This window comes from Schistocerca nitens, chromosome 1 (genome assembly GCF_023898315.1).
Source record: "Schistocerca nitens isolate TAMUIC-IGC-003100 chromosome 1, iqSchNite1.1, whole genome shotgun sequence".
Taxonomy (NCBI): domain Eukaryota; kingdom Metazoa; phylum Arthropoda; class Insecta; order Orthoptera; family Acrididae; genus Schistocerca; species Schistocerca nitens.
Window position 1 is genome coordinate 794424687 of NC_064614.1, and position 13096 is coordinate 794437782.

Consider the following 13096-nt stretch of genomic DNA (forward strand, 5'->3'; position numbering starts at 1 on the left):
GGCGGATTAGTGTCGAGGTCCGGTGTACCGGCCAGCCTGTGGATGGTTTTTAAGGCGGTTTTCCATCTGCCTTGGCGAATGCGGGCTGGTTCCCTTTATTCCGCCTCAGTTATACTATGTCGGCGATAACACTGTCACCACATACGCGTACACCATAATTACTCTACCACCCAAACATTTGGGTTACACTCGTCTGGTATGAGACGTTCCCGGGGGGTGGTCCACTGGGGGGCCGAACCGCACAATAACCTTGGGTTCGGTGTGGGGCGGCAGTGGGGTGCGTGGAGCTGTGGCCTGTTGTGGGGTTGTGAACCACTGAGGGCTTCGGCAGTACGGAGCCTCTCCTTCGTTTCTAGGTATCCGTTTCAATACATAATACACACAATCACTGGGATACCAACCTGTGCAGTATAGCGGGCACTGATTTTTTTGTTCGCTGAAGAAACACCAAATATAACAGAGTTGTAATTGATGGACCCCCACACCATGAAACATGGAGTGAGACCTGTGTGTCGTAGGCGGATGCTCTCGAGAATAGGCTGCTCAACAGGTCTCTCCTGTACAGGTGTGCGTCCATCACTCGCATATACAAAGAACCTACACTCATCAATTAAGACAGCAGAGGCCATTCCATTTTCCAGTCGATTCTTCCACGATACTAGCACAGCCGTGCTTCGTGGTCTCGTGGTGTAAGCTGTAGCCTGGCCACAGGCACATGTGATCTTAGTCCTGTTGTAAGCATATGTTTCCCAGTGGTCCCTGATGACACAGCAGGTGCAATATATGCCCGAATTTCGTCCCTGAATGATATGCAGTCGGCCACCACTTCTCGTACAATGTGTCGATCTTGACGCGAGTCTGTAGTATTGGACTACCAGTACCTGCTCTACAGGTTTTGTTCCACAAGACCACTGCCAGAATCAGCGACACATCACCGATACTTTGTGCTCAACACATAGAGCAATCCGTCGATACGTCCTTCCAGCTTCCCGCAGACCCACAATGCGATGCCGTTCAGACGGCTTAAGTTTTTCGAGGTTGCGTATGTACTCGTCGGCGGGGTATGATTGTATCCTAGAATGAAAATTTCGAACACTGTTAACTGTAAACTCAGCACAGCAACTACCTGTAGAGTCAAAACAGAAGGCATCCAGACAGAACTCCTGAGTACCGTAGAAATCCTAACAATAATCCATACATTTCATAAGTTACTTACCTCACAGAAAATCTTCATGACACGAATTACAGCAAAAAAATGTTCAAATGTGTGTGAAATCTTATGGGACTTAAGTGCTAAGATCATCAGTCCCTAAGCTTACACACTACTTAACCTAAATTATCCAAAGGATAAACACACACACCCATGCCCGAGGGAGGACTCGAACCTCCGCCGGGACCAGCCGCACAGTCCGTGACTGCAGCGACCCAAACCGCTCGGCTAATCCCGCGCGGCAGACGCAGACATTTTCTCCAAGAAGTTCCACAACAATATATGAGTCATTACGGGTGACGGAAGTTCAGGAAGTCAGATTTCGATTTTCGATTGTATCTAGTCTTTGCGAGAGAAATATAATGTTTATTGTTGCTATTCCCCGTATCATCCCATGTACCCTAGTCAAATAATGACATTTAAAATTAACAGTCTTACATAAACTATCATATGAATTCTACAATTGTTCTCCGACAGGGAATATACGTAACAAATTATCAGAGACGGTATAGAAGTCTATTATACTGGTTAAATGTTTGAGTGGAGGTAAAGAAAGACTCCCTAGAAATTATACAAACGTACAACTGACGTATCAAACCGATCAATGTGAAGTGAGGTGCAGTTTTGACAAAAAAGTTGATTGCTTGAAAATAATCAGAGAAATTAAGAAAAATTTGGTGATTTGGAGGAAAACTTGTAACTTTTCGAACACCTGCTGCTAGCTATGGGAAAGAAGTGTTAAAATATATCAAATCGTAGCATAAATTGAATGTTGTAAATGCATAAAACTGCAACCAGTCAGTTTTTTAAATAGTTATTTATTCATTCTATGAACCTGTTTTCGAACCTTTTCAGGCTCCTATGTAACTTTCTGCACACCACTTGAAGATGAGCCTGAAAAGGTTCGAAAATCGGTTCATGAATTGAATAAACAACTACTTGAAAAAACTGACTGGTTGCAATTTTCTGTATATACACTGGTAAACAGTCACAGGTTCTTAAACATTCGTAATGGATAAGCTTAATAAACTGTAACTTCTCTGCGTTGTCTTGATCTATATACTCTCAATAAAAATAGAATACTGATCGATATTTAAATATGTTAAATTCATGTATTCTAAACAAAACTTGAAAAATAAAAAATTGAAAAAAAACGGTCAAATATTTTGTGAAATGATTTCTCAAATACTAATAAATGAAGGAGATTAGAGAAACATTCGACGCATCAGGGAATGAGGTGCCGGCTGAGAATTAAAAGTTCAATGTTCAACCCAGAATTTTAAAACCTTCGAAGGTGCAAGTGAATATTTATCTGCTGGTATTTCACAAAGTGAGCCCCTTACGTCTTCAACGTATGAGCATCTGAACTGTTGTGCGTTATTCAAAGGTGCGTCAAGAGTTTCTCTAATTTGTTTACTTTCAGACAAATCATGTCACAAAACATTTGACTGCTTTATTCTTCAATTTTTTTACCACTATCGTAAAGTACTCAGCCATTTTAAGTGAAGATTTTATTTGCACGTATAATGAGGCTGTTAGCACTTCCTCCAACATTCCGCCAAGCTGATGTGTGAAAAATGTATCCAAGGTTAAGAGTTTACAAACACAAAAGAATTACTTTATTACTTACCAAGACTGACACAGGAAGAAACCTCCATATAATTCCGGTATTTTAACTACGTAAAGTTGTACTGTTACGCCAGTTTGGCGTGTTACGCCAGTTTGGCGCTTCCCGTCTCTTAAGCTCGTCAACAAATACAACAATCTATTAACAGCAATATCATGAGTGGATGTTCACCAAGGTTGGGTTCATGCTACTCGGCATGGCAATAAATAGTTCTTCTGGAAGTGAATTTTTTTAGCGTCGACGTGACACTTTCATGTACTTCTCAATTGCTCTTTGCTTTTCCTCCAGCATTCTTTCATGTGTTTACCACATCTGTGTTTTTCTTTCTTTCTTTCTTTGGCCGGCCGGTGTGGCCGAGCGGTTCTAGGCGCTTCAGTCTGGAACCGCGCGACCGCTACGGTCGCAGGTTCGAAACCTGCCGCGGGCATGGATGTGTGTAATGTCCTTAGATTAGTTAGGTTTAAGTAGTTCTAAGTTCTAGGGGATTAATGACCTCCGATGTTAAGTCCCATAGTGCTCAGAGCCATTTGAACGATTTTTTTTCTTTCCTTGGACCACTTCACACCCGTTCGCTTACTCCATGTTAGTTGGAATCCATTTAAATTTTTAAATGCTTTCCTTCTCTAAATATCTTTTTCTGATGCTACTTCTACTTTTACGCTGTTTATTTTTAAATATTTTTAATCCTTCGGATCCAGTTCGCTGTTAATTTCTTCTGTCTTAATTATTTGATTAATTTTGTAATACTGTCTTAATAGTTTGGAAATTTCTATTCGAAGTATGAATTTTTGTCGGTGTGGGTAATGCATGTGAAAAATGAATAACATGTCGTGAGGGTTTAAATATGGCAGTACGTAATGACAAAATTTGGCGTCGCTAAAAAACGCAGCAAGGAAAACTTGAAGAAACAGGAAAACATCTGTGAGATGGAAGTAACTTCAAAAGTGAATCATTGGAGCCCATAGAGTTATCGATTCTGACGAAACAGGCCAGGATGTGGTGAGAAAAAAAGTTCGGGGGAACGGCCTGAAATACGAGGACGACGCTCCTGGAACCGGTGCGGCGCGTTCCACTTGGCGCGCCTGGGCTGCGTTGCATGACGGCTGTGCTGTAATCTGCTTGTAGCCCACAACTGCGGCTGCAGCAAATTGCCTTGGAGTTGGTCTGGTACCGTGCATTTTAACAGTATTGCGTAAGTCGAGCAAGCCACGATCAAGGGTTTCCTGCTGAAGTTCGCCACGGAAAGCAGGTGGTACGGAACGACTTAACATCATTTCATTGCACCACCCGGTCACGGCAGGGACCAGTCCCGTCATCAATAACACAAAGGTTTCTACACTTAAAGATCCAGATACTTTGATTTTATAGGTGGTGTAAAGGACGTGCGTGGTACCCCTGCAGAACACACGCTACTTTATTTGGGAGCATTTGATCAAACTTTTAAACGTAAGCGCCTAATGCGTGAATGTATCTTAGTGTACGTCCAACACGATCAAGTCGATGACTTGCCCGATATGTACAGCTGACATAAATTAAGAGTTTTTGTTTCTTTTTTGTTAATTTGTTGTATTTGTTTTTTCCTGTTCATTCCCCGTTCCAAAAGCAGAACGCGCTATACGATTTATAGAGTTAGTCTCTTCAACCAAATACCAGGCGAATTGGAGGCCGGTTAAGGGAGTACCAATTTAGGAGAGGATTTCCATTTTCTGCATAAGCATTGCAATCAAAACCAAGTTCCTAGGAACCCTGGCCAAAAGCTGGAAATTGAAATTATTTTAATTTTTGGACGATTTATCGCAGACAACCATATGAATACCTAGTGTACATCTAGGTATATTTGTATACATAGTGCGTAAAGTAATGGCCAATGGCGATGCGATCGAGACGATGATGTTGCCTGTGCTGTTCGCCTAATTCAGGAGTTTTCTTTTTTTTTTATCTCTCTGTATCCGTTTTTTACTTCAAGGAGGAGAGCGCCCTGTTTGTTGAGACACGACCCAATACAGAATCGCAGTTCTTTTCAGCAAATTACCAGGCGAGTTAGTAATGGTGCGAAGAGGTTCCCAGTTGGGAATAAACGCCTTTTAGTCAAGGTGTAAGTAGGCTGTTTAGGTTTTTTATTGGTAACGCCACCTCTGTATGAAAATCACTGGCTGTGCTGTGTGCAGTCTGTGGCTGCTTTGCATTGTTGTAATACTCGCCATTGTAGTGTTAGGCAGCTGGCTGTGAACAGCGCGTAGCGTTGCGCAGTTGGAGGTGAGCCGCCAGCAGTGGTGGATGTGGGGAGAGAGATGGCGGAGTTTTGAAATTTGTCATGAACTGCTCTATATATATATATATATATATATATATATATATATATATATATATATATGATATCAAGGTAAATACATTGTTTGTTCTCTATTAATATCTTTCATTTGCTAACTATCCCTATCAGTAGTTAGTGCCTTCCATAGTTTGAATCTTTTATTTAGCTGGCAGTAGTGGCGCTCGCTCTATTGCAGTAGTGGGAGTAACCAAGATTTTTGTGAGGTAAGTGATTTGTGAAAAGTACAGGTTAATGTTAGTCAGGGCCATTCTCTTGTAGAGATTATTGAAAGTCAGATTGCGTTGCGCTAAAAATATTGTGTCAGTTTAAGCACAGTCTTGTATAAATTGTTCAAAGGGGGCGTTTCATATGTCGACCCTTAGCCGAGGATACCTCACTGGAATCTTCTGATTTTTTTTTTCTTGTAGTTTGTGTAATTAGTGTAGATTTTGTTTATTGCTAGCGCGTAATTGTAGAGAGAATCTCCTCTGTAGTTGCAGCCTTTCATTGTTGTACAGTAAAACAGTTGTGGCATGCATGTAGATTTGCACCAAGTATTTCGCAGCTGCGCTTGCAATTAACTAGATATTATTTTCAGTGCTATGTTAATGTGTTCTCTTATTTTTGCTCTTCAAATGGTGCTTTTCTGTGTTATCGTGTGAAATATTGTGACAATAATGGCGTGTGAAAAACGTAACACTAGGCTCCAAAGTAAACTGAGAAATAATAGTGACGACGAGCGTAGCTTGCCAGCACCACTGTGTAATGAATTAACAGACATTCAAAGTAGTAATTTGGTAACTGTGCATAGGGAAATGGAGCGGGCGTCAGATAATGGCGTAGACAATGAAACAAGTAGTGAACAGGGAAGTATTATCGATCGATCGGTCGGCAATAGCTCGCCTCAGGAATCCGAAATGACACGACACGATCTCGCAAATACTGTAGATTCAAGTTTTGGATCCTCACCGTTTTCTCAAATAAGTCAAGACACATTTTCTGCTTGTCAAAATGTGAATGTTTCCGGTGCAAATTCACTGCCGAAAAGCACTGAGGAACATGTTCCAGACACCAGTGCATTGTTATTACAGTTAATACAACAAATGGGACAAACACAACAAAAGCTTCAAAAGTTAGACACAATGGAACAAAATCTTCAAAAGTTAGACACAACGCTCGAACAAAATCAGAAACAAATGGGACAAAATCTTCAAAAGTTAGACACAATGGAACAACACCAGAGACAAACACAGCAACAGTTAGACGCAATGGAACAAAATCTTCAAAAGTTAGACTCATTGGAGCAAACTCTTGAACAAACACGTGAGGATTTAACTAATGAGTTACATCACATTGAATCGATATGTCAAAAAGTCTGCAATGACGTAAAAACACAAATTTGTGAGCATTTTCAACCTATTTTTTCGCGGCATGAAAATGCATTACAGAATCACGAAGCAGCCATAAAAGAACTGCAAACCATTGTTCATGAAAATCATGAGACCTTGTGGGCTAAAATTGACTCAGTTGCATCTACCGATTCGGTTACGCAACTTGCAAAAACTCAGGAAAACTTGAAGGACACAGTAGATTCGATTTCAACACAAATGGACACTCTGAAACTTGGTTCAGAAAAACACACTGAGGAAATGTGTTCACTATCGGAGAAAGTAGCCGAACTTTCGGATCAGGTCACTAACTTATCTACAAAGGTAGATGATGATCTGAATGACACAAGACCTGTAGCCTTCACTGACACAGAAGAGTATGAACAAATTAGAAAATTCAAACAAAATCAAAATCAAATCAATACACAGTACAAAAGAGAAATCCGGGAAGTACAAGATCAGTTGACACAGGTAATACAAGAATTACATATTTCAGAGGACACTCGCGCTCCAGTACGGGAAGAGGGACATAGAAATACGGAACAACCACAAAATAATAACACAGCGCATTTCGAAAATTATGAAAGAAATTGGCAAGGTGCACCGAATTTTGAAGTGGAACCGCCGAAACGACGTAACAATGACCGATATGCGACTCGCCGACATGATGACTTTGACTATAAGCTGTTCATTACTACACGTAAATTCAAAACGTTTAAGAATTCTGCCAACGACATTCATCCACAAGCGTGGCTCCATCAATTCTCTCATTGTTTTCCTCCCAACTGGTCATTGGAGCACAGGTTAGAATTTATGTGTGGCTACTTGGAGAATGAACCAGCTGTAAGAATGCGATCGGTCATTCACGATTGTCACAGTGAAGAAGAATTTTATCATGCCTTCCTCTCAGCGTATTGGTCTCAAGCTACACAAGACCGAGTAAAACAGAGCATCATAATGATGAAACGTTTCGAACAATCTGAATTTTCCAGTCTTATGAAATATTTTGAAGACATGTTGCATAAGAATCAGTATCTTTCAAACCCATACAGCCCCTCAGAACTCATCCGCATTTGCTTAATCAAATTACCTGAACATTTACGGCATATTATTTTTGCAGGACGTTGCAAAGACGACATTGAAGCTTTTCAGGGACTGTTACAAGAACTGGAAATTGACACTGACAATCGCAGAACGCGAGAACAGGAGCACAACAATTACAGGTCACATCTGTCACAATTCCGCGATGACAGAAATAATACACGACAAGGCTATTCTTATAACGTAAATCGTGACCAAGAAAGACACCACCCATATGACAACCGTTGGCAGAATAATAGGTACAGAGAAAGATCGCACTTCCATAGTAATGAACATGATAGAGATTACCATAGAAACAGACAATATGGGAACCAAAACAATTATTATCAAGGGAGACAGAATAACTTCAGACGCAACAGTTCGGCGCACAGTTACGATTCAGGGAGAAATTCTCCACCACGTGACGGACAAGGAAGAAACTACGGAACCTACCGACATGACGACAGATGATATATTCGTAACGACAGACCTGAATTGCATCAGAACTGGCGTGATTTAAACAGGGCAGGGCCTTCTCGTCAGAGTGAATTTGTAGAAGTTAGGTCTCCTAATCCCAATAACGGCGCGCGCCAACAAAGAGACAGACAATGACTCGCACAGCAGGCAGCCGTGTGCGCCCCCTGGCTCCGAAAAAAAAAAAAACATAAGACGCTAGCCTTGAGAAAAAATTTAGCATTCTTTACCGATGTATAAAACATGACAATTGCTTTTCAGTTGAAAGTCTGAGTACTATGAAGAGTAAAGGTTTACACCACATTTCACATGTAAAACCGTTTATTGAAAAATAACCTGTTTTTTAACTTTTCACTTTACATTGCTAGTAAGCTTTGTCAGACTTAAGAAACTGTTAACATGCAACAATGTTTTGAAGTTAAATATCCAGTCAAGAATCAAGAGAACTTATTTAAACAGAAATTAAGAATGCATTGTTATAGTGAACAGACGACACAGTGTTGTATTTGTACATTCTTGCTTGTTAGCTGCACGATTACGTAACGACTATCAGGCTTACATAGGACACATACTGGTAAATGAGATTTTAATGCAACATTTTGGTTTACTTGAAAATACGTACATTCTGGGTTTAAAGTACTTTCTGTGAGATGCCAGATGACACATAGGTTAGTTTATGTGACAGCTACACGATTTTATCACGACGCTACTAATGAGTGACAGTTTACAATGTTGCTTTTGCGCTGTTATCTGTTTTATATCTGCACAGTTTTTCTGTATTATTCTGAAAAGTAAAACATGTTTTAGTAGTAACTTTTGTGGTATAGCTACAATGAGACAGCCTTTTTCGTAGCACAACAATACGTTACATTATAGTACCTTCTTGATCACGGTAAGATACGTAATAACTACGATATCTATAAACAAAGCATTTCACTTTTGTTTATCATGAGGTAAGTACATTGACTTCTGCAGAACTTAGCTTTCGGAGGACGATAAATACGAGACTTCCACAGATATTATGTTGCAACAAGACGCAGATTTAGCGCTACAGTACACACATTTGACTGATTAATTTTGTACTTAAAACATTTATTTTTAAAGATATTTGAAGTACAATGATACAAAGGTATTCCATGATACATTTCATTCCATTCCTGTAATCTGTAACACCTGAGGGTATTATTCATTTATCCTCAGGGGGGTACACGCTTACTTTGTGTATCATGTGTTTGGCGAGCACAAGGAGCCCTAGCTAATATGGTATTTGCTTATACAACTTTACACATCAGTACCATATTTCTCTAACACATAATTACACAGATATCTGATCATTTAACTGAGAGATAAACATTTTTTTTACTACATTAGTGACACATGTTTACGCAATTTCACAGTTGGGTAATTTCACACTTATGAAATTGTATTTTGTCTGTACTTTGTGAACTGTTCATATTTTTTCGGAACCACTGTGATACTATGAGAGCTTTGAATGATGTATTTGGTAAGGGAGCATGATTTTAAAGTACATTTGAGGTAGATGACACTTTTGACATGAGCAGAGAATTTTTTTAGGTTTTGAAATTATTGGAGGAAGCTACGACGATTTTGAGATTTGACTGAGGTGTTATGATGTTATTTTTACGACGACGATGTGTATTATGCTGTTGCGGTATGTTTATGATCAATAAGATGATGCTATATAAGGAATGTGATTACGTGTTTATATGTATATGAATAATGAATAGAAGGTAGGGATTCTGACTGGTGAAAAAGGATGTTGTAAACCGAGAATCGTACTTTAAGAGTTATGAAATGTGTGTAAATGCGTGAATGTATCACAATGCCGGCGAAAATTTTTTGGACACTGTTATATTCATACGATTTTGTTTCTACAGAATTGTAACGCAAATTCTTGACCTATGAAATTTTTATATGAGACTGTCGCTGTAGCGAAAACTGCAGTCGTAAATAATTCGTTAAGAAAGGTAAGTGACCGTGAAGTAATTCGTTGTGAGCGGCCAGGTGTGTCAGACGCCTGGAGAAAAAGCCATTATTGCGAGCCCTTTTCAGCGGCACAGGTAGAAAAAAAAAGGGAGGCCATTATTCTCGCTATTGACGTTCCTTTGTAGAGAGCATCGCAAAAACGACACGGTCGAACTTGAAAACATATGTTGACACTGTGGAGCTCTTAATTTATGATATTTACAGAAATGCCTAATGAAATGACGAGAAATATTTTTACATCTGCACACCTGATTATGACAATCGTCTTTCTACGAGAGTTGAGAGAATGTCTACTAACTTATGAAATGTCACATGACTATTGAATGATATTTTTATGCTTTGGTTTGCGTAATTGCTTATTTCATTTGATATCTAGTTTCTAGCTGCACTGCAGCATTGGTTAAAATAAAATTTTATAGATGTACTAATATAAATATTTTCTGTCTACAGATCGAGTAAATAATAATTTTTTCAAAAAAAAATGAGGGAGCACAAAAAGACATTTACCTTCACAGGAACTGCAATCATAGTTTTCTTTTCAAGTACTTGTTAATTTCTTTTGTAGAATAAATTGTGATGCATCACTCTAGTGTTAAGATGTGACATAGGTATTAGACATGGCCATTTTTAGTGTAATACTTTTTCTGCTTGAACTTTGTCATGTTTAGGTATAAGTTCTGCTGTTTGCCAGGCATAGTGCTACTGAATTTTAGTTTGTGTTACTCTGCTAAGCCAGATTTATTTTTCTTGTTTGCTGCACATTGCCTTATATTAGTCGTAATATTGCAATTGCTTCGCTAATTTCTAAAATGCTGCTTCCTTTGCAAATCTGCACTTTTTTGTCATTGCTGTTTGCGTTAATTGTTTTATGTGCTGCTGCATTGCCTCGTCCCTTAGTTTAGCATCTGAGCTCAGTAGATTTAAGTTAGCTTAAGAGGGGGTAGACTATATAAGAAACTAGTTGTGATGAATGGAAAGAAATGCATTGAAGGTATATGAAAACGTTTTGGGCCAAAATGAGTATTGTACAATGATCCGTAATTATTTTGAAAGAAATATGGTTAGAATACAGAAAGGAGGTATAGATAGGACTTTTTGGGAATAATGATGAACGAAGGGAGATCTCCAAGAACAAAAAAAGTTTTGTTCGCAAGATACTGCAGTAAAACAAACCCTGTCCTTTCCCTTTCTGTTATTCCGCTATGTGTTTGTGTACTCTTGTACATTTGTGTTCTTCCTGTCTTTATGTGTTTATCTGATGAGAGTTGTAGAATTTTTTCTGATAATATGTTATTTACCTTGTAAAGATGCTTAGACATTATTTATTCTGTTTTGTTTTAATGCTTATGTGTGAAGTTGATGTTCCAAAAGTTATTCTGATATTTTATGTATTTACTTATGTCATAATTCCTGTAACATTGATGTATATGTTTATTTCTGTTCTGTTGTAAAACCTGTACTACAAATGTTATCTGTATTGTTATGTTCTTTAATAATGTATTTTGTACCTTTGTAATTGTATTCTCATGTTATAATATTGTAATTGACACCAGTTCTTCAAATTAAGTATCATTTCACTGCACACGTTTCTGTTGGTCATAGTATATGGACAATATGTGAGAAGTAGGGACTGATAGTGTTTGCATGTGTGTTAATAATTCAGCAAGGGACTGGATAACAGCATTGCTGGTTCTAAGGACAATTCCAAAAACTTTGTGAGTGCACAAGTGGTGGTTATGGACTTGCTATATTATCTGCAAGACTCTTCAATGGCGATTGTGCACCTGCATAGTCACAACAGATGGCTGCTGGCCATCTCTACAAGGACTACAGTGGGTCTGCATCTTTGATGACCCACCAATACCATTATTTCTACAAGGACTACAGTGGGTCTACATCTTTGATGATCCATCAGTACCATTATTTCTACAAGGACTGCAGTGGGTCTGCACCTCTGGTGGCCCACCAATACCGTAATCTCTACCAGGACTGCAGTGGGTCTGCTCTGTGATGACCTACCAAACGATATTCTTCAAAACTTCGATTGACTCCGCTGTGGGTTTGCTCTGTTGTGGCCCATTACCTGTCAGCATGTCAAGAGTCAGCACTGTCTTTCCGTTGGAAGGACAACACTACTTCTTCAAGACTGCATGGAAATCCACTACTTCCGTGTGCATTTTATTTTACTGCTCAGACTTTGAGAAAAACACTGCAATTCAACGATCAGGACTGTCTTTATGGACTATGAGAAAATTTTAGCTTTTGACCAACATTGTATCAGTAAGTGTGTGCATTTTATTTCTTTGTTATTGTAATTATGAAAAATTTTATCAAATCATTATTGGGCACTGCCCTAAACAACTTGTAAAATTTTTTGTGGGGAGCATGGGGGCTATGTAAGTAGGCTGTTTAGGTTTTTTATTGGTAACGCCACCTCTGTATGAAAATCACTGTCTGTGCTGTGTGCAGTCTGTGGCTGCTTTGCATTGTTGTAATACTCGCCATTGTAGTGTTAGGCAGCTGGCTGTGAACAGCGCGTAGCGTTTCGCAGTTGGAGGTGAGCCGCCAGCAGTGGTGGATGTGGGGAGAGAGATGGCGGAGTTTTGAAATTTGTCATGAACTGCTCTCTCTCTCTCTCTCTCTCTCTCTCTATTAATATCTTTCATTTGCTAACTATCCCTATCAGTAGTTAGTGCCTTCCATAGTTTGAATCTTTTATTTAGCTGGCAGTAGTGGCGCTCGCTCTATTGCAGTAGTGGGAGTAACCAAGATTTTTGTGAGGTAAGTGATTTGTGAAAAGTACAGGTTAATGTTAGTCAGGGCCATTCTCTTGTAGAGATTATTGAAAGTCAGACTGCGTTGCGCTAAAAATATTGTGTCAGTTTAAGCACAGTCTTGTATAAATTGTTCAAAGGGGAAGTTTCAAAGGTGATACTCCCGAAAACCGAAAACATTGATCTGAGTCGGGGATTGGAACTATTTTTAATACAACACATAAT

At 39.2% G+C, this 13096-nt stretch overlaps 1 protein-coding gene across 1 annotated transcript in view; it reads right to left on the reverse strand.

The window, feature by feature from the left end:
- LOC126262364 (chorion peroxidase-like) overlaps positions 1-13096 on the reverse strand; it is a 260243-nt gene that overhangs the window by 71051 nt on the left and 176096 nt on the right. The gene's annotated exons all lie outside the window — the stretch shown is intronic.